The sequence below is a fragment of the Oryctolagus cuniculus genome, chromosome 4 (genome assembly GCF_051225735.1).
Source record: "Oryctolagus cuniculus isolate XC-2025 breed Fujian yellow rabbit chromosome 4, ASM5122573v1, whole genome shotgun sequence".
Classification (NCBI taxonomy): Eukaryota; Metazoa; Chordata; class Mammalia; order Lagomorpha; family Leporidae; genus Oryctolagus; species Oryctolagus cuniculus.
Genome location: NC_142870.1, coordinates 67,187,792 through 67,201,177, shown reverse-complemented (window position 1 = coordinate 67,201,177; position 13,386 = coordinate 67,187,792). Strand labels below are relative to the sequence as shown.

The following is a 13,386-nucleotide window of genomic DNA, read 5'->3' as shown; positions in this document are numbered from 1 at the left end:
GCAAGTCTCAGCAAATTCAAAAGAATTAGAATCATACCATGCAGCTTCTCAGACCATAAAGGAATGAGGTTGGAAATTAGCAACTCAGGAATCCCTAGAGCATACACAAACACATGGAGATTGAACAACATGCTCCTGAATGAACCCTGGGTCATAGAAGAAATTAAAAGAGAAATCAAAAATTGTCTGGAAGTAAATGAGAATAACAGCACAACATACCAAAACTTATGTAATACAGCAAAAGCAGTGTTAAGAGGAAAGTTTATATCAATAGGTGCCTACATCAAGAAATTGGAAAGGCACCAAATAGATGAGCTTTCAATTCATCTCAAGGATCTAGAAAATCTACAGCAAACCAGACCCAAATCTAGTTGGAGAAGAGAAATAATTAAAATCAGAGAAGAAATCAACAGGATTGAATCCAAAATACATTACAAAAAATCAGCCAAATGAGGAGCTGGTGTTTTGAAAAAATAAACAAAATTGACACCCCATTGGCCCAACTAACTAAAAAAAGAAAAGACCCAAATCAATAAAATCAGAGATGAAAAAGGAAACATAACAATAGACACCACAGAAATAAAAAGAATCATCAGAAATTACTACAAGGACCTGTATTCCAGCAAACAGGGACACCTATCAGAAATGGATAGATTCCTGGACACATGCAACCTACCTAAATTGAACCAGGAAGACATCGAAAACCTAAACAGACCCATAACTGAGACAGAAATTGAAACAGTAATAAAGGCCCACCCAACAAAGAAAAGCCCAGGACCAGATGGATTCACTGCTGAATTCTACCAGACATTTAAAGAAGAGGTATCTCCAATTCTTCTTAAACTATTCAGAGCAAACGAAAAAGAGGGTATCCTCCCAAATTCTTTCTATGAAGCCAGCATCACCTTAATTCCTAAGCCGGAAAAAGATGCAGCACTGAAAGAGAATTACAGACCAATATCCCTGATGAACATAGATGCAAAAATCCTCAATAAAATTCTCGCCAATAGAATGCAACAACACATCAGAAAGATCAGCCACCCAGACCAAGTAGGATTTATCCGTGGCATGCAGGGATGGTTCAATGTGCGCAAAACAATCAATGTGATACCCCACATTAACAGACTGCAGAAGAAAAACCATATGATTATCTCAATAGATGCAGAGAAAGCATTTGATAAAATACAATACCATTTCATGATGAAAACTCTAAGCAAACTGAGTTTGGAAGGATCATTCCTCAATACAATCAAAGCAATCTATGAAAAACCCACAGCCAACATCCTATTGAATGGGGAAAAGTTGGAAGCATTTCCACTGAGATCTGATACCTGACAGGGATGCCCACTCTCACCACTGCTATTCAATATAGTTCTGGAAGTTCTAGCCAGAGCTATTAGGCAAGAAAAAGAAATTAAAGGGATACAAATTGGGAAGGAAGAACTCAAACTATCCCTCTTTGCAGATGATAGGATTCTTTATCTAGGGGACCCAAAAAACTCTACTAAGAGATTATTGGAACTCATAGAAGATTTTGGCAGAGTAGCAGGGTATAAAATCAATGCACAAAAATCAACAGCCTTTGTATACACAGGCAATGCCATGGCTGAGGAAGAACTTCTAAGATCAATCCCATTCACAATAGCTACAAAAACAATCAAATTCCTTGGAATAAACTTAACCAAGGATGTTAAGGATCTCTACAATGAAAATTACAAAACCTTAAAGAAAGAAATAGGCCGGCGCCGCGGCTCACTAGGCTAATCCTCCGCCTAGCGGCGCCGGCACACCGGGTTCTAGTCCCGGTCGGGGCGCCGGATTCTGTCCCGGTTGCCCCTCTTCCAGGCCAGCCCTCTGCTGTGGCCAGGGAGTGCAGTGGAGGATGGCCCAGGTGCTTGGGCCCTGCACCCCATGGGAGACCAGGAAAAGCACCTGGCTCCTGGCTCCTGCCATCGGATCAGCGCGGTGCGCCGGCCGCAGCGCGCCGGCCGCGGTGGCCATTGGAGGGTGAACCAACGGCAAAAGGAAGACTTTCTCTCTGTCTCTCTCTCTCACTGTCCACTCTGCCTGTCAAAAAAAAATAAAAAAAAAATAAAATAAAAAAAAAGAAAGAAATAGAAGAGGATACCAAGAAATGGAAAAATCTTCCATGCTCATGGATTGGAAGAATCAATATCATCAAAATGTCCAGTCTCCCAAAAGCAATTTATACATTCAATGCAATACCAATCAAGATACCGAAGACCTTCTTCTCAGATCTGGAAAAAATGATGCTGAAATTCATATGGAGACACAGGAGACCTCAAATAGCTAAAGCAATCTTGTACAACAAAAACAAAGCCGGAGGCATCACAATACCAGATTTCAGGACATACACAGGGCAGTTGTAATCAAAACAGGATGGTACTGGTACAGAAACAGATGGATAGACCAATGGAACAGAATTGAAACACCAGAAATCAATCCAAACATCTATAGCAAACTCATATTTGATCAAGGATCCAAAACCAATCCCTGGAGTGAGGACAGTCTATTCAATAAATGGTGCTGAGAAAATTGGATTTCCACATGCAGAATTATGAAGCAAGACCCCTACCTTTCACCTTACACAAAAATTCACTCAACATTGATTAAAGACTTAAATCTACGACCTGACACCATCAAATTATTAGAGAGCATTGGAGAAACCCTGCAAGATATAGGTACCGGCAATGACTTCTTGGAAAACACCCCAGAAGTACAGGCAGTCAAAGCCAAAATTAACATTTGGGATTGCATCAAATTGAGAAGTTTCTGTACTGCAAAAGAAACACTCAGGAAAGTGAAGAGGCACCCAACAGAATGGGAAAATATATTTGCAAACTATGCAACTGATAAAGGGTTGATAAACAGAATCTACAAAGAAATCAAGAAACTTCACAACATCAAAACAAACAACCCACTTAAGAGATGGGCCAAGGGCCTCAATAGACATTTTTCAAAAGAGGAAATCCAAATGGCCAACAGACACATGAAAAAATGTTCACAATGACTAGCCATCAGGGAAATGCAAATCAAAACCACAATGAGGTTTCACCTCACCCCGGTTAGAATGGCTCACATTTAGAAATCTACCAACAACAGATGCTGGAGAGGATGTGGGGAAAAAGGGACACTAACCCACTGTTGGTGGGAATGCAAACTGGTTAAGCCACTATGGAAGTCAGTCTGGAGATTCCTCAGAAACCTGATATAAGCCTACCATTCAACCCAGCCATCCCACTCCTTGGAATTTACTCAAAGGAAATGAAATTGGCAAACAAACAAGCTGTCTGCACATTAATGTTTATTGCAGCTCAATTCACAATAGCTAAGACCTGGAATCAACCCAAATGCCCATCAACAGTAGACTGGATAAAGAAATTATGGGACATGTACTCTATAGAATACTATACAGCAGTCAAAAACAACGAAACCCAGTCATTTGCAACAAGATGGAGTAATTTGGAAAACATCATGCTGAGTGAATTAAGCTAGTCCCAAAGGGACAAATATCACATGTTCTCCCTGATCAGTGACAACTAACTGAGCACCAAAGGGGAAACTTGTTGAAGTGAAATGGACACTATGAGAAACAGTGACTTGATCAGCTCTTGTCCTGATGGTTGATGTACAATGTAATACTTTATCCATTTTAGTATTTTTTTTGTTTTAGTACCATTGGTTGAGCTCTGTAATTAACACACAATTATTCTTAGGTGTTTAAATTTTAACTGAAAAGTGATCCCTGTTAGGAATTTGGAAAACATTATGCTGAGTGAAATAAGCTAATACCAAAGGGACAAATTCCACTTGTTCTCCCTGATTGGTGACAACTAACTGAACACCAAAAAGGAAACCTGTTAAAGTGAAATGAATATTATGAGAAAAGGTGACTTGATCAGCCCTCACCCTGACTGTTGATGAGCAGCTTAATATGTTATCCCTCTTAGTATTTTTTTTGTTTGTTCTACTTAATACTTTTGGTTGAATACTGTAATCAATACACGATTCTTCTTAAGTGCTGAAACTTAACTGAAAAGTGATCGCTGTTAAATATAAGAGTGGGAATAAGAGAGGGAAGAGATGTGCAATTCGGGACATGCTCAAGCTGACTTACCTCACACAGTAGAGTTAGAAACACACCAGGGGATTCGAATTCAACCCCATCGAGGTGGCATGTACCAATGCCATCTCACTAGTCCCAGTGATCAATTTCTGTTCACAATTGATCATAATGATAGGACTAAGAACCAAAGGGATCACACAAACAAGGCTAGTGTCTGATAGAATAAATAAGGGAGAGAACGATCCAACATGGGAAGTGAGATACACAGCAGACCCATAGAATGGCAGATGTCCTGAACATCACTCTGGCCTCATAATCAGCCCTTAAGGCATATGCATCTGGCTGAAAAGCACATGAGAGTATTTCAGGCATGGAAAGCCAAGACACTCTGGCCAAAAAAAAAAAAAAAAAAAAAACTAAATGAAAGATCTCCGCGGGTGAGATCCCAGTGGAAAGAACAGGTCATCAAAGAAGGAGGTACCTTTTTCTGAAGGGAGGATAGAACTTCCACTTTTACCATGGCCTTGTCTAAATATGATCAGAGTCGGTGAACTCAGGGGGCTTCCATAGCCTTGGCAGCTCATGACAAGAGCCTAGGGTGATTACTGAGGCCATAAACAAGAATGTCAATTTGTTAAGTCAACAACAGGAGTCACTGTGCACTTACTCCTCATGTAGGATCTTTGTCCTTAGTGTGCTGTACATTGAGATTTAATGCTATAACTAGTACTCAAACAGTATTTTTCACTTTATGTTTCTGTGTGGGAGCAAACTGTTGAAATCTTTACTTAATGTATGCTAAACTGATCTTCTGTATATAAAGAGAATCGAAAATGAATCTTGATGTGAATGGATGGGGAGAGGGAGTGGGAAAGGGGAGGGTTGTGGGTGGGAGGGACGTTATGGGGGGGAAGCCATTGTAATCCATAAGCTGTACTTTGGAAATTTATATTCATTAAATAAAAGTTAAAAAAAAAATTCACCCTAAAAAAAAAAAGTAAATGAGGTAGAATGTAAAATTATGTGAAAAACTGAAGCACTCCTTGTATGAAAAGTTGGAGGGTTATTTTCTCTTCTATTTCCTAAAGCTCCTATATATGCATTTATTACTTTATGCATGTAATCTATAACATATACGCATAATGTTTATAAGATGTTCATATATGCATGTTTATAAGATATTCATATACATAAATGTATACACATGCATGTATGTATTGATTATATATGATGTATATATTTAATTATGAACATATGAATATTCACACCTAGATTCATATATGTATGTGAGCACACATGGCATATGTATATGTAATGTGTATGTGTATGTATATGTGTGTGTGGTGTGATGTGTATGTCTACATACACTCACACATGTACAGGGGGACTCTTTGCATTTAATGTTCCTACAGATCTTTCCAGTCAGCCGATTTCCATCATTTAATCAGTTGTCAGAGTCTCAACTTCCTGCCTTGTCTTTTCTGGTTAAAATAGCTTTTGAAAAGAAAAAAAATGAATAGCTTCTGACTAGCCTTGCACACCCTATTGTCTATTTTACTCATTGTTCTACTTATATTCTACTATTACTTGAAGTTGTCTTATTTATGGGCCTACTTAGTTTGATTTTTATTGCTATTATTACTATGTTTACAGTCAACTTCTCCCCACTAAAATGCACTTTATTAAGTACAGGGATTTTGCTTTTTAACTACTACATTGACAATGAGCAAAATGTCTCTTGGTAGAGATACGCAGTAAAGTAAATATTTTCCAGATCATTGAGAAAAGGAAGGAAATATTCTTTCTGAAAGGCCCCGATGAATTGTGCTGCCACTCACTTGTGAGGAAGATGAAAGGCTGTAGCAATTTCGGAGGAGTGACAAGTTCATCTTTGAACAGTTTGAGTTTGAAGTTCCTGTGTGATATGATATGCAGATGAAAATGTCAAGTAGAATTAGGTCACATAGGTCTGAAATGTAGGTCAAGGGACACAGAATTGGAGGTCATTCGCTTAGAGGTGATAGCTGAAATCATGGGAGTGGCTAAGATTCCTGGCTAGATACAGCCTTCAAACAGGAAAGCAAAGACTGCAGCCTCCCAGGCCCTTCCTTCTGTGATACCTGCTCCTCCCAAAAGCCTCAATAGGCACGAGTCACAAAAAACTTCCACTGGTGACAGGTCAAATGGCCTTGCTTCTTTAATCTCATTGTCCTCTCTATCAACAAAGACAGCTCTGGAGAGCTGGCCCTGAAAAGACTATTTATCCCAGTCTGTTAGACTCATGTTCATCCCTGATGCTACAGATGTAGGGGAATCGATACATCCCCGGGGGGCCTTAGGGAAGCAGAGAGCAGACCCCACCTGCTTACTCAAACGCTTGCTCTCAGCCCTTCTGGCAAGATTCCCAGGAAGAAAAAGACAGGGATGTGCAAAGAGTGTTTTATCAGTGATGCGCAGCAGCAGCCAGCTGTCTCCCTAATGATTATTTGTATTCACACAGAGATGTGTTCAACAAAGGGATTCAAACTCAGAAGGAACTCCTCCTCAGTAATACACACCACATCCCCGCGAAGTGTTTTCATAATTTACGGTAGCAGCCCTGGGGCTGTTCGAAGCACAACACGCAACTCAAAGAATAAATGAAAGTTGAACCCCGTTCTATAGCTGAGGACACTGAGTCCTAGTGACCTGCCTGATGACTCCCGGAATGTATTCTGACACCAGCAATCACAATTCTGCTTCACAGTCCAGAAGTTTTCTCATGTCCCAGCAATAATTTCCTAAAATACTTAATCTATCTTCTAAAAGGCTTATTATTTTTAGCTTATGAACCAGCAAAATAGCATTCAAAGATTATCCAACAGGCTGAAACCAAGTCAAGGCTGATTTCATCCGAAACTACTCTCAGACTATCCTATCTATAAGCTCCTATGCAACTCTTACATCTTATCTGTGGATCACTGAATGGAAAGCTTAGACGATAGGCGTCATCCATCTATACTAAGTTTAAGTTCCTTCCTATAATTTGGTCTTGGAGCATCCATCTGTTTCTGTTTGCTATCAAGAGATGGCAAATTCACTACCTCCTAGGATAGTACAATGAATTTTTTAGGTAGATTTTCGGTCAGTTCTCCCCTGTGCTAGACAACAAACTGCCATACAGTATACTTTCCTTGTTAGATTTAGTCCTTCACTCTGCAATCACCCAAAATAAGATGGAAAATGCTGTGTCACAGTAATGCTGCAGATTTGATGAGAGGATTATTCACCCTGGAATCATCTCCCAATATTACAGGAATTCTCCTGATTCTTGTAGCATGCACTCCCCACTTGTCAACCTCTCTTCTGAACGATCTAGAGCCCTAAGCAGCCCTCTCTTGATCAAGTGTGTTCTGTGCGGCACAGGGCACAGGTTCTGTTAGTGCTGTCCTGAACCTCCTGAGCTAGTTTAGCAATTAGATCTCACGATTGATTCAAACAGAGCTTAACACTCACTGTAACAAGACATTAAAGTGTTTAACACCTTGCTGTTAAATGATGTCTCCTTCACACTGATCTTAGGCAGGTAATACCCTGATTACAAGTGTAGGGATTGCATATACCTCTGTAAAATTTCATCTCACTGAATTTGACACATATTTTCTATTTGACATTTGCTATTCTCACCCAAATCATTAATAAAAATTATAACAGGACAGGGTCAAAGATAAAACCCTGTGGCAAGGAGACTAGATTAACACTGATCCATTAATTAATCATTTTGGTCTCATTCAGTTATGAAATCACCTCCCTGTACCCTTGCTTGCCTCACAAAAAGACTTGGCCAAACATCAGGCCAAAACCCTTCATAACCATCCACAAAGAGTCGTTGAATAATTTTATCAACTTAATCGCTATTTAACAGCTTAAAACTACATTAAATATATCATTTTTCTGTATCAAAATGATCCACAATAGCTTGGACTTTTGGAACAGATTTGGGCAGCTTTGCCTGTGCTCCATGTGAGCAAACACACAAGTGGGATCCATTTCAAGAGTTTACAGAATGCATCCTCTACCACTCTCAGTTCTGCCCCGGGCTCTGGAGGGATTTCACCATGAAGTCTGCCTCAGACACGTAAGGGCAAATAGTCATTCCTCAGTTCTCATGGAAGCATTACTTGCTTAGTGGGAGAAAAGTAGCCTGGAGTTTTAACACTTTCCTGAGGTGGGGGTGGTGGTGACGAATGATCCAGTGGTGGTAACTTCTGCTCAGAAAGCAATTTTGCAACAGCACATCACAGGAATTGGCTGCAGGCTGCCTTTCCCACCTCCCCTGGAACACTAGTGAACAGGTGCATTGTTCTGTAGGTCATCAACACAATTCACAATTCCTCTCAGAAGTGGCTCAGTGATTCACATAATTCTTTCACTTCTTGGTGAACTAAGTCAGGACATTCACTCTTTTGCCTCCACAAAATGACTACACAGACAGGTCCAGGGCTTTTACCTCCAAATCACCATCTTTAAACATGGACTAAAATGTTTTCACCCAAGTAGTGGTCCTGCACAGGATAATCCACTGTTCCAGATTCGATCAGGACTTTCTAAATGAAGGGGAAGTCACCAGCAGCCATCTCAACAGTATTTGAGTTGCAAGGGACCCCAGAAATTTCTGCTTCCCCTTTGTCTTTCTGTAGATGAGAAAATTCCCAGAGACACTGAGTGAACTGCCTAAGGCAACGAAGTGAGCCAAACATGGATAAATAAGAATGTGGGTCCTTTGTTCCAACATCTAGCGTCCCCCATATTGTTATAAAGCGGAGAAGTGAGGCAAGAGAAGGGAAGAGGAAGGGCACTCTCTGACCATGTAAGAAACGTGCAGACACGGATGCTTTCCCATAATTTCCATGCCTGAGAAGCAAAGGATGAGAGGCCAGCTCTGAGACTGTCACTCTGCAGGGCCACAGACCAGCCACTTCCTCTCCTGGACCTGTCTCTGGGGGTGGCCATGTGCATCCCCACCCTACCTTCCCTGGACCCCTGGTGACCAAATATCAAGGTCCCCTGGACTCAAAGTTGTGGAGCACTGGAGGAGAAAGGAACAGGTTTCTTACAGTGGCAGATAATTTCCCTCTTTCTGTCTCCGTGGGGGCCACCAGCACAATGCCCAGAGCTGTAGCTTGGCTCCTGTGTGTTAGGAGCTGCTCTCACCCCTTTACTTTGTACTTTCACATAAAGAGAACTCCAAGCCTCAGAACTCTGTTTTATTTTTGAAAGCAGGCCAGCACCACAAAGAGCCTTTTATTCTTTTTTAGGAAACAGCAGAGTTAGCTTTAATTACTTAGCTCTCAGAGAACTCACAGGCATAGGTAACAGATAAGAGTAGAACAGGAACTCTTCAGTAATTCAACCAGATAAAAATAAGGAATGGGTTCTCCTGCCTGACTCCAAGAAGAAACACCTGGTCAAACAAACAAAACAACAACAACAAAAACACAAAATAAATCATGATGTCTCTCAGCCTCCCTGGCATGAGTACCCTCAAGTCCCATATTATATAATTCATCAGAAGGAATGACTTTAAAATTTGTACAGCACAACCCCTTCAAAGTGATCCCTAAACAGACCAATTGTCAAGAATACATTGGTTATTTTTATTTTTAAGATTTATTTGTTTATTTTAAAGTCAGCATGAGAGAGAGAGAGAGAGAGTCTTCCATCTGCTGCTTCACTCCCCAAGTGGCCACAACAGCCAAGGCAGAGCCAAGATAAAGCCCAGGAACCAGGAGCTTCATCTGAGTCTCTCACGTGGGTGGCAGGAGCCCAACCACTTGGCCCATCATCTATTGCTTTCCCAGGTCATTAGCAGGGAGCTGGGTCAGAAGTGAGCAGCCAGAAAACCAACTAGTTTTCATATGTGATGCCAGCATTGCAGGCTAAGACTTCATTTGTTTTGCTACGGTGCCAGTCCCTGGTTATTTTTATTTATTTATATATTATTTATTTATATATTTAGTATATAATTTATATTTATATTTATATATTTTTGTAAAATTATACATTTTTATTATTTATTTATTTGAGAGGGACATATAGACAGAGATAGGGTGCTCCCATCTGCTGGTTCATTCCCCAGATGCCTGCAGTGGTTTGGGCTAGGGTAAGGTTGAAGCCCAGGATCATAGATAAACTGCAGATATCCTTTGTGAATGGCAGCAACCCAGTTTCATGAGCCTTTACCACTGCCTCCCAGGTTGGCATTAGCAGGAAACTGGAGTCAGAAGTTGGAAACTGAAGTGAGATTCACCAATGTGAAATGTTGGTGTCTTAACCCTTGGCTAAATGCCCACAGTACCTTTGTTTTTTTTTAATCAACTATTATTGAATCCCAGTATGTATATTTTCACAAAGCACATAACTTTATTTTTATGTAGTTAGCTTGAAGTAATCTTCTAGATATAATGGGCTATAGGTTTTTCTGGTTTTGTTTTATTTAGAATGTGATGTCTCTTGCTATAAAAATATCTATAAAAACAAGGAGATGATAATGACTTCAATGTAAAACATTCCAGCATCAAGAAAACTGGGATGGATTTGTATGTTTGGAGGTTGTTTTCTTTTTTAAGATTTATTTATTTATTTGAAAGGCAAATTTAGAGAGAGAAGGAGAGACAGGGAGAGATCTTCCATCTATTGGTACACTCCCCAAATGGCCACAACAGCCAAGGCTGGGACAGGCTGAAGCCAGGAGCCAAGAACTGGGCCTCCCACATGGGTGCAGGGGCCCAAGCACATGGGCCATACTCCACTGCTTCTCCAGGCCCATTAGCAGGGAGCTGGGTCAGAAGTAGAGCAGCCAGCACTCAAACTGGCTCCCACAGGGGATGCTGGCATTGCAGCCTGTGGCTTTAACCTGCTGAACCACAGTGCCAGTCCCTGGAGGCTGTTTTCTAAAAGGAATGTTAACAGGAACTACAAAGAGCCAGTGTGTGTGTGTGTGTGTGTGTGTGTGTGTGTATTTATGCAAAAAGAAGACGAACTGTTGTTGAACACTGAAAATGTGACAGTGTATCATGCATTTGGTGACCTCCCCAAATTCATGAATGCTACTCATTGTAAAATCGGGAAAATCATTGATCTGGTCTCTCTGGGGCACTGATGTGTGTCCATCCAGAGGGACACTCTTTGCACCATGCTCACTACATCTCATGCGCTCTTGAACACTGTTGCAGGGCAGGGATTCTGAGATGAAAATGGCCCAGCTCACCACTGAACTCAGCTCCTCATGCTCCTGGCCCCTAGGTGGACTACACCTCCCACATTGCCTTAAAATTAGATATGGCCATTGATGAACTCTGGCCAATAGAAAGGATGATTCACTCCCAGGAAATCGGAGTCTTTGACACAGAAAGCCCATCAGTGAACTTGATGCCCAGGAGGTGTCTTCGCAAAAAGGAAGGAAACTCGGTTCTTGAGTGACTGTGTGAACAGGAGCCCTGCCCTACCTCTGCCACCAATTTTATTTCACCTGAAAAAGAAACAAACTCCCAAAGTGTTAGCAACTGATCTGTTGATGTTGTTGTTTCCAGAAGTTAATCTTTTCTGTCTAATATAGAAATCAGGGCAGAATGAGGAATTATGACTTAGTGAAAGCCCAGGATGTGTGCTATAGTTTTAGTAGTCAGAAGACAATTAGGAAATAAACACAGCAAGCTAGAGAGTTAGGGAGCCTTATTATACTCTGGACAAACAAGTTCTATGTGTGTCACCTGGAATTAAAAGAAAATGGCTGCATGCCTGTGAGAGTGGAGCTGTAAAGCAACTGGTAAGAAAGCGGTAGAGTGGAAGTGTGTTGGTTAATCTCAAAAGCCTTTAGTCCAAGAGATCAGACAAGAAAGGAAAACTTTTTCATGCATATTGAAGAGAAGGGGGAAACTCTGGAAATCAAGTCTTACCTACCAGGTCAGAAGATCCAACCTCTTCTGGCTTCTAAACATTAAGAGACAAGACTGGAACAGAGCTTCAGCTACAAAGACTTCTTGCTTAAACACAGTGGCTTGGCTTTTGCATCAAGGAGCAGAATAAAGGGCTACCTTAGCATGTGAGCCTCCTATTTCTGAGACTCAGACAGCTGCCAGCAAGCTGAGAGAGGTTTTCAAGGAGATGAAAAAGTATGCAGAAATTAGGTTTGAGAGTGATGTCTAGGAAAAAACTTGAGTGTGAGTTCCAGTGCATGGTACTGATTGGAAGCGAATACTCAGAAGTCTATTGAATCATTTTTAAAAACTGCATTGCTGAACTAATCACAAGTTTGCTCTAACAAGCGTTCTGTTTGTTTAACTTTTGAAACAATTCATGAGCTCCAAAATTTTCAAGAGCAAGAAGCAGCCTGTGAAACTGTAAAGCCCACAAACAGAATGTATTCCCTGTGTCCACTTCAGACGTAGCCATTGAGAAAAACAGAAAAGGAAGAAACTGCCAGTGGACGGAGCAAGGGTCACAAAGAGTGAAGGGCAGGGAGTTCTGCCAGAGTTCGACTCTGGGACTTGCCAGGTACACTCATCGCCAGGGTAGGGCCCTTCAAATACTTTATCAGGAGGATTTCTGAAGTACGATGGAAGGTGTGTCTGTTTGGTGTATCCAAACCTGGTGAGGACTCCCCATGGTCCATAGAACCTGGACTTTGAAATAAATGTTCAGGGACACAGAATTGATAAATTGTGGTGTACTACAATGTAGTAACAAAGGCCAGTTTCCTCTTGTGCATACAACTGAACTACTTTTCCAGCCTCTTTTGCAACTGGCCAAGTTCTGGTGATTAGGAAGATGGGCAGAACTCATGTGTCTACTCCAGCTTTTGCCCATGAAGAGTCCAAATGTGCCCAGCTTGTCATTTTCCTACTACAGGCTGAGGATTCAGTAGAGGCTTCAGAACGTAAAGAGGAAGAGACAAGGTCCCTAAATGTGGAGGCGCCACCCCTACCCCATCCACCAACATTGATTGGACTTGATGTGCGCACAATACAGTATTGTGTGAAGCCCTGAACCCTGGTGGCTGTTTATCCCAGCAACAAGCCCTTCTTTACTACAACAGGTGGCAGAGTGCCAACCACTCATGCTTAGAGCTTCTGTAATTGAAGGATCACCCTGACAGTTCATTAGCTTTCAAAGACATGGGCTTCTGGAATAAACATCCATCTTTTCTTTTCTTTTTGTATATCAATCACTAAAATCATAGAGGAGGAAGTATCCCATCATGAAACAAAGAAGGCCTGCTTTTAAATACAGAATCTGCCACAGACTAGCTGCTCTTCTCG

General features: G+C 41.2%; 1 long non-coding RNA gene across 1 annotated transcript in view; it reads right to left on the bottom strand.

Moving 5' to 3' along the window:
* The window catches only part of LOC149127004 (uncharacterized), a 62,682-nt gene extending 50,513 nt beyond the window's left edge, over positions 1–12,169 (bottom strand). Inside the window, exon 1 of the long non-coding RNA XR_016232429.1 lies at positions 12,029–12,169. This is a non-coding gene — a long non-coding RNA (uncharacterized LOC149127004). The remainder of the gene's footprint in view (positions 1–12,028) is intronic.
* Between the last annotated feature and the right edge of the window lie 1,217 nt (positions 12,170–13,386).